Source organism: Schistocerca gregaria, chromosome 1 (assembly GCF_023897955.1).
Source record: "Schistocerca gregaria isolate iqSchGreg1 chromosome 1, iqSchGreg1.2, whole genome shotgun sequence".
NCBI lineage: Eukaryota > Metazoa > Arthropoda > Insecta > Orthoptera > Acrididae > Schistocerca > Schistocerca gregaria.
The window spans coordinates 1,163,086,341-1,163,099,229 of record NC_064920.1 but is presented as its reverse complement, the minus strand read 5'-3'; the positions used below and the strand labels follow the sequence as shown (position 1 = coordinate 1,163,099,229).

The 12,889-nt window shown below is 43.1% G+C and overlaps 1 non-coding gene across 1 annotated transcript; it reads left to right on the top strand.

Moving 5' to 3' along the window:
* Positions 1 to 9,463: 9,463 nt before the first annotated feature.
* Trnak-uuu (transfer RNA lysine (anticodon UUU)) lies at positions 9,464 to 9,538 on the top strand. Its single transcript has one exon. It is a non-coding gene; the product is annotated as a tRNA-Lys (tRNA).
* Positions 9,539 to 12,889: the final 3,351 nt, after the last annotated feature.

Sequence of the window (12,889 nt, the reverse complement as noted above, 5' to 3'; positions counted from 1 at the left end):
TCAACGGCCGGAACTTTCTATGAACCGTCCAGCTCCTCGAAAACATAGATCCGTTCCTCGGTCATGGAGCCGTTGAGAAATGCCGTGTGAAAATCTGTGGTTGCTGCTTCTGATACCATCTGTTGCCTGGACATCGTCTGTTGTGGATGTGGAAGGCCTTGCTTCCCGAACAACATAATTCACGTCCGTGTGGTTATTGTCAAATTGTTGGCACCATTTCACTACGGCTGGATGCGACATTCGATCTGGTCCATACACCGCAGGAATTTCATTGTGAATATTTGTGCAGTTTTTGGACGCTTTTCCCACGAGAATCTTACTGACCCATGGACTTCAGTTTTGAAGTACGTTTCCTGGCATCGCGCGATTTTATTCCCACACTGTAATCCACCTGTTATCCGTATCTTTCCTGTCAATGCGATGCTCTACTCTAGTTGCGCAACAGTCTTAGCGAAGAAAGACGTGTATAACTTATTTTTGAAGTCCCCTCGCAATCTTGTCGAAGCATGTTAAAGGATAATTAACCACATGGCGTAGGGAACCAATAATTACGAAAAAAGAGAAAATGTTGAGAGAAATTTTTTGAAAGATTCTTGCAGCAAGAAAGGTAAATTCTGTGAAACGTGTGTTGCGTCATTCTGGAACAGTCAGTTGAGGGCTGGAAGAGCCACTAATGAGGAGAATGTTACGAGCAAGGAAACAGTATAATACTTAGTACACATCCCAGGGGACGTTGCGCGCAGAAGTTGCGTAGAGGATAAGAGTGGCAAAAGATAGGAAAATATGAAGGACAGCATCAAAACAGCAAATTACCGCCGATAGCAATTAATAACAGTACATTTCGCTTGTGGTTATGTGGCCTGTGGAGGAACGAAATAGTCAATAGAAGGTTTCCCAAGCCTTTGAGGCCAATATCACGGACCCGATAGCAACGGCTTAAGCAGCTACCCGGATGGACAGTGTTGGAATTACAACAGCGGATAGATTTTTTCGCATTTGTGCAATGTGACCATATTTATTGTACAAAGAGATAGGGAGCTAAGATTCTTCGAAACAGATCCGGTTCTACTCTAAACTGCAGTCATTCATGACAGTGACTTTCTTCAAATATTTAGTTCTACGTATAAAGGTCCACTACAATAAACCACTCTACAAATTATTGCACTGTTCGATTCCTACACCAATCTCCAAATTCAATGTTCGTCAAGTCGCCTAAGTAAGAGTTACTCAGTGGCAGCGCCGAATTAAGTGAAAGAGAAACGAAACATCTGGGCTCGTGTGCAGCAGAAGTGGTGTTCAAACACCTCCCGACAGCCCTGATTTTGGTTTTAAATTTTTTTTCCCATAACCCGCTTCACCCAATCCTGGACTATACCTTTGGAGAAGGTACGGTCCTCTGACTACTCCCGCCTTGACCAAATAACACTACGTTTCTAAAGGTAACGTCGGCATCGAGATTTTAAAACCTAACCTCTACCTTATTTCAAGCGATCACATGCTTAGTTGACTTCTGGTAGCGTGAAGAGGAGTCCTGACGTTAACACCGTTAACATGATTGAGATACAGGCAGTCACCCGAGTGTTGTGCAGTCACAATACTGAACTTGAACTTACTCTAAGTCACGCATATAAAATATCGTACAAAGCTATTAATTAAATTTTTTACAAACAATTCTCTCAGAGTTGTGGAAGTTACATATACTGCCTGCACGGACAGGAAATAATTCACCATGAGCAAAAAGGAAGCACAAAAAGTTGTTAAAATTGTCTGCAATTTGATGGTTGCAACAGTATACCGTTCTGAAGGTCCTCATCCCGGATGACAATAAGAGAATGAACTCTGTGACAAGCAAATCACAGAATCAGCGGTTTAGGGACAAGTCATAAAAATCTTTTTCTGCATTTGATAATGGGAACCCCCTGCCCAGTGATACTCTGTAACACAACTTTTACTTGGCGTACTGGCGGTCCATGTTGGCCAAAAACGGAGACAGCTCAATGGAAAAGATTTCCTCAACACGGCTGGAAACGGTTGAGGACCATTTCTGATATGGATATGTGGAAAACAAACAAACATCCTTTGACGCGTTAGTGTGCAGATTTCAACACTATTATGTGATCCAAAATCCTCTAGATATGACTGAATTAAAATTTGATGCTTCGTTTAGCAAACTAAGTTGATAAGTACATGCCTATTACTTCCCAAAATGAGACAAGAAAGGAAATTACAGAATTATTGAAATAAAATTATTCCTCGAATAATGAAGTATACCTGACGAAGTTCATTTTTGTGTAAGTCTTCTTAGTTATTAATTACTAGTGTTTCTCAAATATGATCGTGAGTGTTAGTTTCCTTTGTATGAAGGTTGATGCACTGAGTGCAAGGACACCTCTTCTGGCTGTTAATTAGCTTTTAGAACAATACGTATGTTGGTAATGTAAAGCACTTTTCATCCGCAATGGACAGTAGATACCTTAAACAAAAAACCGTGTCAAATGGCTGGGTTAATCCCCATGAACAAGAAGGGTAGAAAAAGTGATCCACGAAACTACCGTATATTGTATTTGTCATCTATTTGTTGTAGAATATTAGAACATACTGTGAGTTTAAGTTTTAATGTGGTTTCTGGTACAGAATTATCTTCCCCTGCCAGAGAGCATCGATTCTGAAAGCATCAATCATGTGAAACTCACGTGACGCTTTTCTCACATGACATACTGAAACCCATAGATCAAGGCAATGAGGTAGAGGATGTTTTTATTGACTCACTAGAAGCATCTGACTATTATTACATCTACGCTAGTTATCCAAATTATGGCCATATGCAAATCAAAGAAAATCTGGGAATTGATTATTTCTGAGTGTGGAGAATGCAGCATGTTACAGCTCTATGGAAACTCATCGACAGATGTAGAAAGAAGTCTGCTGGGTCCCTTCCTGCTAATGACATCTATGATTGACCTAGAAGACATTATCAACAGTAACCCAATATATATCGGAGATGAACTTATCTGCTACAAAATACAGTCTTAAAAAAGCTCCGCAACTACTCAGTCGGGTCGTGATAACATTTAAAAGTGGAGCAGAGGTTGATCACCTGCTTTGAATTGTAAGAAATATGAAATTGTGTCCTTCTTATAACGAACACCGAGATGTGTTTACAACATCAGTGAGTCACAATTGAAATCAGCCAACGAATACAAATACCTGGTGTGTAACAGTTTCTGTTCTGTTCTACACAAACTCCGCTGCAGAGTGAACATCTCATTCCGGATGTATATACACTCCTGGAAATGGAAAAAAGAACACATTGACACCAGTGTGTCAGACCCACCATACTTGCTCCGGACACTGCGAGAGGGCTGTACAAGCAATGATCACACGCACGGCACAGCGGACACACCAGGAACCGCGGTGTTGTCCGTCGAATGGCGCTAGCTGCGCAGCATTTGTGCACCGCCGCCGTCAGTGTCAGCCAGTTTGCCGTGGCATACGGAGCTCCACCGCAGTCTTTAACACTGGTAGCATGCCGCGACAGCGTTGACGTGAACCGTATGTGCAGTTCACGGACTTTGAGCGAGGGCGTATAGTGGGCATGCGGGAGGCCGGGTGGACGTACCGCCGAATTGCTCAACACGTGGGGCGTGAGGTCTCCACAGTACATCGATGTTGTCTCCAGTGGTCGGCGGAAGGTGCACGTGCCCGTCGACCTGGGACCGGACCGCAGCGACGCACGGATGCACGCCAAGACCGTAGGATCCTACGCAGTGCCGTAGTGGACCGCACCGCCACTTCCCAGCAAATTAGGGACACTGTTGCTCCTGGGGTATCGGCGAGGACCATTCGCAACCGTCTCCATGAAGCTGGGCTACGGTCCCACACACCGTTAGGCCGTCTTCCGCTTACGCCCCAACATCGTGCAGCTCGCCTCCAGTGGTGTCGCGACAGGCGTGAATGGAGGGACGAATGGAGACGTGTCGTCTTCAGCGATGAGAGTCGCTTCTGCCTTGGTGCCAATGATGGTCGTATGCGTGTTTGGCGCCGTGCAGGTGAGCGCCACAATGAGGACTGCATACGACCGAGGCACACAGGGCCAACACCCGGCATCATGGTGTGGGGAGCGATCTCCTACACTGGCCGTACACCTCTGGTGATCGTCGAGGGGACACTGAATAGTGCACGGTACATCCAAACCGTCATCGAACCCATCGTTCTACCATTCCTAGACCGGCAATGGAACTTGCTGTTCCAACAGGACAATACACGTCCGCATGTATTCCGTGCCACCCAACGTGCTCTAGAAGGTGTGAGTCAACTACCCTGGCCAGCAAGATCTCCGGATCTGTCAACCATTGAGCATGTTTGGGACTGAATGAAGCGTCCTCTCACTCGGTCTGCACGGCCAGCACGAACGCTGGTCCAACTGAGGCGCCAGGTGGAAATGGCATGGCAAGCCGTTCCACAGGACGACATCCAGCATCTCTACGATCGTCTCCATGGGAGAATAGCAGCCTGCATTGCTGCGAAAGGTGGATATACACTGTACTAGTGCCGACATTGTGCATGCTCTGTTGCCTGTGTCTATGTGCCTGTGGTTCTGTCAGTGTGATCATGTGATGTATCTGACCCCAGGAATGTGTCAATAATGTTTCCCCTTCCTGGGACAATGAATTCACAGTGTTCTTATTTCAATTTCCAGGAGTGTAGATGTTCTTCCGTTCTCGGAATCGAGGATCCGGCCATTTTTGCCTGTTATCGACATTGATTCTGGTAAGATATTCGTCAAAGGGATTTATCTGTCACAGGGATTGGAAGACTTACAAAAATGTTTTAATTTTAAGTTTGAAGTTGGATAACAAACTGGAAAAGAAATATATTTTTCATGTGGTGTAATTACCAATTAACGATTTCTAATCTTTCCTTTAACTTGCACTGTGAAACTTTACATCTTGTGAAATTTCATGATATTACTTAAAATGGGCTGGACCCTCTACGTTTTAGTGAGTGAGTTTGTGAGTATGACAGTGTGGACACAAATAGCTGTATCATTTGACTGCAGTGACTTAGGAAGTTAACGTTTTTGCATCACTAGAGGACTACTGACTGCAGTTGGTGACAAATTTTAACTTTATACGTCTACACGTTACTGACTAAAAGGAGTCTTAACAGATAGAGGGACAGACAGACAATCGGATAACAAATGACAACTTTCTTTCGTGTTATACAGGATGTTCTGTTGAACGTAACAGGACCAAATATTTCACGAAATAAGCGTCAAACGAAAAAAATACAAACAACGAAACATGCCTAGCTTGAAGGTGGAAACCAGATGGTGTTATGGTTGTCGTGCTAGTTGGCGCTGCCATAGATCAAACGGATATCAACTGCGTTTTTTTAAATAGAAACCCCTATTTTTATTACATATTCGTGTAGTACGTAAAGAAATATGAATGTTTTAGTTGCACCACTTTTTCCGCTTTGTGTTAGATGGCGCTGTAACAGTCACAAACATATAGATCACAATTTTAGACGAACAATTGGTAACAGGTAGGTTTTTTTAAAATTAAAATATAGAACATATGTACATATGAACATTTTATTTCGGTTGTTCCAATGTGATACATGTACCTTTATGAACTTATCATTTCTGAGAAAGCATGCTGTTACAGCGTGATTACCTGTAAATACCACATTAATGCCATAAGTGCTCAAAATTATGTCCACCAATATCAATGGATTTGGCAATATGCGTAACGACATTCCTCTCAACAGCGAGTAGTTCGCCTTCCGTATTGTTCGCACTTACAGTGACAATGCGCTGACGCATGTTGTCGGCGTTGTCGGTGGATCACGATAGTAAATATCCTTCAACTTTCCCCACGGAAAGAATCCGGGGACGTCAGATCCGGTGAACGTGCGAGCCATGGTATGTATGCTGCTTCGACGACCAATCCACCTGTAATGAAATATGTTATTCAATACCGCTTCAACTGCACGTGAGCAATGTGCCGGACATCCATCATGTTGGAAGTACACCGCCAGTGGGTCATGCAGTGAAACATCTTGTAGTAACATCGGTAGAACATTACATAGGAAATCAGCATACATTGGACCATTTAGATTGCCATCGATAAAATGGGGGCAAATTATCCTTCCTCCTACCATGCCGCAACATCCATTAATCGCCAAGGTCACTGATGTTCCACTTTTTGCAGCCATCGTGGATTTTTCGTTGCCCAATAGTGCACATCATGCGGGTTTACGTTACCGCTGTTACTGAACGACGGTTTGTCGCTAAATAGAACGCGTGCAAAAAATGTGTCATCGTCCCGTAATTTCTCTCGTTCCCAATGGTAGAACTGTACACGACGTCCCCATGCAATTGCCGGTGCATAGTAATACAGTACGGGTGCAATCGATGATCATGTAGCATTCTTAACACCGACGTTTTTGAGCTTCCCGCTTCTCGCGCAATGTGAGTGCTACTGATGTGCCGATTAGCCACGACAGCAGCTAAAATACCTACTTGGGCATCATCATTTGTTGCAAGTCGTGGTTGACGATTCACATGTGGCTGAACACTTCCTGTCTCCTTAAATAAGGTAACTATCCGGCGAACAGTCCGGACACTTCGATGATGTCGTCTAGGATACCGACCACCATACATAGCGCACGCCCGTTGGGCATTTTGGTCACAATAGCCATACATCAACCGATATCGACCTTTTCCGCAATTGGTAAACGGTCCATTTTAACGCAGGCAATGTACTACGAAGCAAATGCCGTCGGCACTGACGGAATGTTACGTGATACCACGTACTTATACGTTTGTGACTATTACAGTTCCATCTATCACAAAGCGAAAAAGTGGTCCAACTGAAACAATCATATTTCTTTACTTACTACACCAATATGTAATAAAAATGAGGGTTCCTATTTTATAAAACCTCAGTTGATATTCGTTTGACGTATGGCTGCGCCATCTAGAGGACCAACCATAGCGCCATCTGGTTTCCCCCTTCAAGCTAGATGAGTTTCATTCTTTGTTGTTTTTTCATTTCACGCTTATTTCATGAGATATTTGGCCCGGTCACTGTCAGTTGACCACCCTGTATAGTTACAGATTACCAAGTTTGGTTTTTCCCTTTACTTGTACCACGAAACCTTGCTTCATGTCAAATTATATGATTGCAGACACATTGGGAGTGATGTTTTGATGAGTGATTTTGCGAGAGTCAAAATATGTGACATAAATGGCCGTATCTTTTGATTTCACTGACTTAGAAGATAACGATTATTACACCGGCGGGGGACTGCAGATGTTAGTACGTGACATAAGCTTGAGCATAAGGAAGTGGGTTCTTCATAGACGGACGGAGGTTCAGAAAGCCTGGTAACAAATGATAAACGTTTTGTTTTGTGTGATGTAATTACAAATTAACGATTCTCGTTTGTTTTGCCTGGGTTGTGTTGTGAAACCTAGCAACTTCGTAAACATCATGATTATAAAACTTCCTGGCAGATTAAAACTGTGTGCCCGACCGAGACTCGAACACGTGACTTTGGCCTTTCGCGGGCAAGTGCTCTACCAACTGAGCTACCAAAGTACGACTCACGCCCGTTACTCACATCTGTACTTCTGCCAGTATCTCGTCTCCTACCTTACAAACTTTACAGAAGCTCTCCTGCGAACCTGCAGAACTAGCACTCATGAAAGAAAGGATATAGTGGAGACATGGCATACCCACAGCCTGGGAGATGTTTCAATATTAAATTTTCACTTTGCAGCGGAGTGTGCGCTGATATGAAACTTCCAGGCTGTGGCTAAGCCATGTGTCCGCTATATCCTTTCTTTCAGGAGTGCTAGATCTCCAGGTTCGCAGGAGAGTTTCTGTAAATTTTGGAAGGTAGGAGACGAGATACTGGCAGAAGTAAAGCTGTGAGAACCGGGCGTGAGTCGTGCTTCGGTAGCTTAGTTGATAGAGCTCTTGCCCGCGAAAGGCAAAGGTCCCGAGTACGATTCTCGGTCTGGCACACAGTTTTAATCTGCAAAAAAAGTTGCTCGTGATTATAAGTCAACGGGAAGTACCCTGTACGTTTAGATCAGTTAGTTTGCGAGTATCAAAATATGTGGTGTAAGTGGTCATATCTTCTAATTGCATTGACTCAAAAGCATTGATTTCTTTCACCGCTAATGGAGCTTATCTCTTACTATGTAACATGAAATTCAAGTTGGTACGTCTACCCGTTGTCGAGAAAAATTGTTTTCACAGAGAGACAGACAGATAGACAACAAGGTTATCCTATAACGGTTCTGTTTTTACCAATTGAGGCACGGAACCATAAAAGTGGGAAAATCATTCTTTAATGATGACGCCAGCAATACAGAACAAACGTTTTACAGATATGAGAGACGTTTTTACGCTAAAAATTTTGTGTAAGTAAATGCAGTTTTAAGTCTGTTGATAAATATACAGTCTCGTTAAAAAAATCATGAATGTGTTGAGTACCTTCATTGCGCATCAGAAACGTTGTGTGTGTTTTTGATAGGGAAGGGCAGCTCCGCTACCCACAGGTCCCTGGGGATAAGCCTTCCACGAGGCCAGTGGTGATTGGCCTGGAAAGGGCAGTGGGCGTGGCGTGGAGTAAAAGCACTCAGGAAGACTGTTACCTGTCCCGCCTGTAATCAACAATGACGTCACACCTCGGGAAGAGTGCAAAGCCAAGAAGCGGTGCTTAGAGAGCTTCGATACTTTGGGGTGAGAAATGTGACCAATTAATGATTTGATTTGCAGACTGATAATATAACGACGAGACAGTAGATCTTTCTCTCAGGTCTGTGCTACGCCAACTCAGTCATCAAAGAAGAAGGTATGAACGTATGACTATTTTCGAGTTTAAAAGTAACTTAAATGGATATGGTGGCTGTTCTTTTTCACATGGCCGAAAGAACTGGCACCATTGATCACCTGCAGCCGTCTAGAAGGAAATTATAACTGTATTAATACCTTCAACTACTGATCGGCGATGATATATATCAACGAGGATGTGTGAAAGTTTGTGTCCCGAACAGGACTCGAAACCGGAATCTCTTGCTTACATGGCAGACGCCCTGTCCCTCTGAGCCACCGAGGGCACAGAGGATAGTGCGACTGCAGTGACTATCTCGCGCACGCCTTCCGTGAGACGCAAATTCTCACCTCGTATGTCCACACACTACATTCGCAGTTTCCCACCCCAACACACTCATTACTCGTGGAACACATTCTTACCAAGTCCATGACCTTCTTCTTCTGGACGGATGCATACGTATTCCCCGAGCTCTTACACGACTTGGTAAGAATGTCCTCCACGTATAATGAGTGTGTTGGGGTGGGAAATTACGAATGTAGTGTGTGGACATACAAGGTGAGAATGTGGGTCTCGCGGGAGGCTTGCGCGAGATAGTCCCTGCAGTCGCCCTGCCCTCGGTGGCTCACATGGGTAGAGCGTCTGCCATTTAAGCAGACGATCCCGGGTTCAAGTCCCGGTCGGGGCACAGATTTTCACCCGCCCCTGTTGATATATATATATATATATATATATATATATATATATATATATATATATATATATCAACGCCCATTAGCAGCTGAAGGTATTACTATAATTCTAATTTCGTTAATAGTAACTGGTCAAAGTTGTAATTTGTGGATTACGTTAAAAGTAACTGGTCACAGATATGATATGTGCAACACTTCATACATGTAAACTATCAATTCAAATTTAAACTCTTCCATAAGAGTTTTACGTCTTTTAGAAGCGGAGCTTAACCTCCAGTTGGGGGAAGAAATCCACTATGTACCTTTAAAAGATCCACCCCAGAATTCGTCTTTTGATTTTGTTGAATTAAACTACACCTAAATATTCTGCCGGCACAGGGAACGTTTCATTGTTTTATTCACTGCGCTTAATTGCGTGGAAGGAATCTCTGGATATGTACATTTGGAAGTACGTTTATGACTTACGCACTTAGGAAAAATCGAAAGAAAAGAGATATAATCGTTGGAAATGTGGTACTATGAAAATATACTGAAAGTTTGTTGGTCAAATAAGATAAGGTATGAATAGGTTCTTAGCATTAAGTAGTGACAAGAAGAAGGGACCGACCGATTCGTTAGGCCTTAAGACATCAGGCAATAGAATACACTCAGTATATTACTGACGACATAGTGTGCAAGAGCCGTTCTGAGAAGAAAAGATCCACATTAGGGAGCAATTCGTTGTGGGGCCGCATCGAACAACTTAGAAAAATTACTACCCGATATGTCGGAACTGACAGAGTATTACCGGAACATCGAACCAATAGTTCCTGACCCAGAAAACCGCCAAATCTAAAGTTCCTATTTAGTGAAGTGGAACTGATGCCCAGTGCAAAGGTTTCCGAAGGACAAAGAGCGAATATTTTAGCCTTACAGATCGTCGGATCGGTGTAACCTAGCTCAATAACTCATGAAGTTAAGTAATGTCTGGTCATCGATACCGTCGGAAATCTTTTTCGCAATGACTCATAATACGTAACCCTTTTTTCTTTACTGGCTGCAAATCTAGTCGGAACCCCATATTGTTCGAGGTGTAAGTGGTTAACCCCAGTCAGTGAGAATTCGAAATGTAGCCTCACGGTTAACATTAGAATTAGATAAATTCAATTTTGTCATCAATTTCAAAATACTTCCTTTTACAAGAATACTTGAGCTTGGGAATTGTTCACGAGATTTCTCAACTGAACCAGTGTAGACGTAAGCTTTAACTATGCACATCCTTCCATTCACAAAATACGATTCTCTTTACTTGAATGACTTAGAGAATCACAGAAAGACACTCGCCTGCACTTAACAGCAACATGTGGAGCTGTGTGGAGGATACAAGATGACTTGGACAGGATTTGTGATTGGTGTAAGGAATCGCAGCTAACTCTAAATATAGATAAATGTAAATTAATGCAGAGGAATAGGAATAATGTTTGAATACTCCATTAGAAGTGTAGCGCTGCACACAGTCACGTCGATTAAATATTTGTGCGTAACACTGCAGTGGGACAAGCAGTGGGACAAGCATGTAATGGCAGTTGTGGGGAAATCTGATAGTCGTCTTCGGTTGATTGGTAGAATTTTGGCAAGATGTAGTTCATCTGTAAAGGAGAACGCTTATAAAACACTAATACGTCCTATTCTTGAGTACTTCTCGAGCGTTTGGGACCCATATCAGGTCGGATTGAGGGACGACATAGAAACAATTCAGAGACGTACTGCTACAATTGTTACTGGTAGGTTCGATCATCACGCGAGTGTTACGGAAATGCTTCAGGAACACGGGTGGGAGTTTCTAGAGGAAAGGAGGCGTTCTTTTCGTCAATCGCTGCTGAGGAAATTTAGAGAACCAGCATTTGAGGCTGACTGCAATACAATTGTACTGCCCCCAACTTACATACCGCGGAAAGACCACAAAGACAGGATAAGAGAGATTAGAGCTCGTACAGAGGAATATAGGCAGTCCTTTTTTTCCTCGTTCTGTTTGGGAGTGCAGCAGGGAGAGAAGATGATAGTTGTGGTACGAGGTACCCCCCCCCCCCCCCCCCCCACGCACGGTATGGTGGATTGCGGAGTATGTACGTACATGTAGAGAGGTAACCGCGGCCGTCCTAAGACAGGTTGTTTCGTCGAGTGAAAAATAGTAACCCTGAACAGGTTCCGTTTCTGCCGTACATACTGTAAAATCTAGTTAACTGCGTTGTTGTTGTGGTCTTCAGTCCTGAGACTAGTTTGATGCAGCTCTCCATGCTACTCTATCCTGTAAGCGTCATCATCTCCCAGTACCTACTGCAGCCTACATCCTTTTGAATCTGCTTAGTGTATTCATCTCTTGGTGTCCCTCTACGACTTTTACCCTCCACGCTGCCGTCCAATACTAAATTGGTGATCCCTTGCTGCCTCAGAATATATACTACCAACCGATCCCTTCTTCTAGTCAAGTTGTGCCACAAACTTCTCTTTTCTCTAATCCTATTCAACACCTCCTAATTAGTTACGTGATCTACCCATCTAATTTTCAGCCTTCTTCTGTAGCACCACATTTCGAAAGCTTCTATTCTCTTCTAGTCCAAAGTATTTATCGTCCATGTTTCATTTCCATACATGGCTACACTCCATACAAATACTTTCAGAAACGGCTTCCTGACACTTAAATCAATACTTGATGTTAACAAATTTCTCTTCTTCAAAAACGCTTTCCTTGCCATTGCCAGTGTACATTTTAAATCCTCTCTACTTCGACCATCATCAGTTATTTTGCTCCCCAAATAGCAAAACTCCTTAACTACTTTAAGTATCTTATTTCCTAATCTAATTCCCTCAGCATCACGCGAATTAATTCGACTACTTTCCATTATCCACGTTTTGCTTTTGTTGATGTTCATTATATGTTCTCCTTTCAAGACACTATCCATTCCGTTCAACTCTTTTACAGGTCCTTTGCTGTCTCTGACAGAATTACAATGTCATCGGCGAACCTCAAAGTTTTTATTTCTTCTCCATGGATTTTAATACCTACTCCGAATTTTTCCTTTGTTTACTTCACTGCTTGCTCAATATACAGATTGAATAACATCGGGGAGAGGCTACAACCCTGTCTCACTCCCTTCCCAACCACTGCTTCCCTTTCATGTCCCTCGACTCTTATGACTGCCAGCTGATTTCTGTACAAATTGTAAATAGCCTTCCACTCCCTGTATTTTACCCCTGCCACCTTTAGAATTTGAAAGACTGTATTCCACTCAAAATTGTCAAAAGCTTTCTCTAAGTCTACAAATTCTAGAAACGTAGGTTTGCCTTTCGTTAATCTAGCTTCTAAG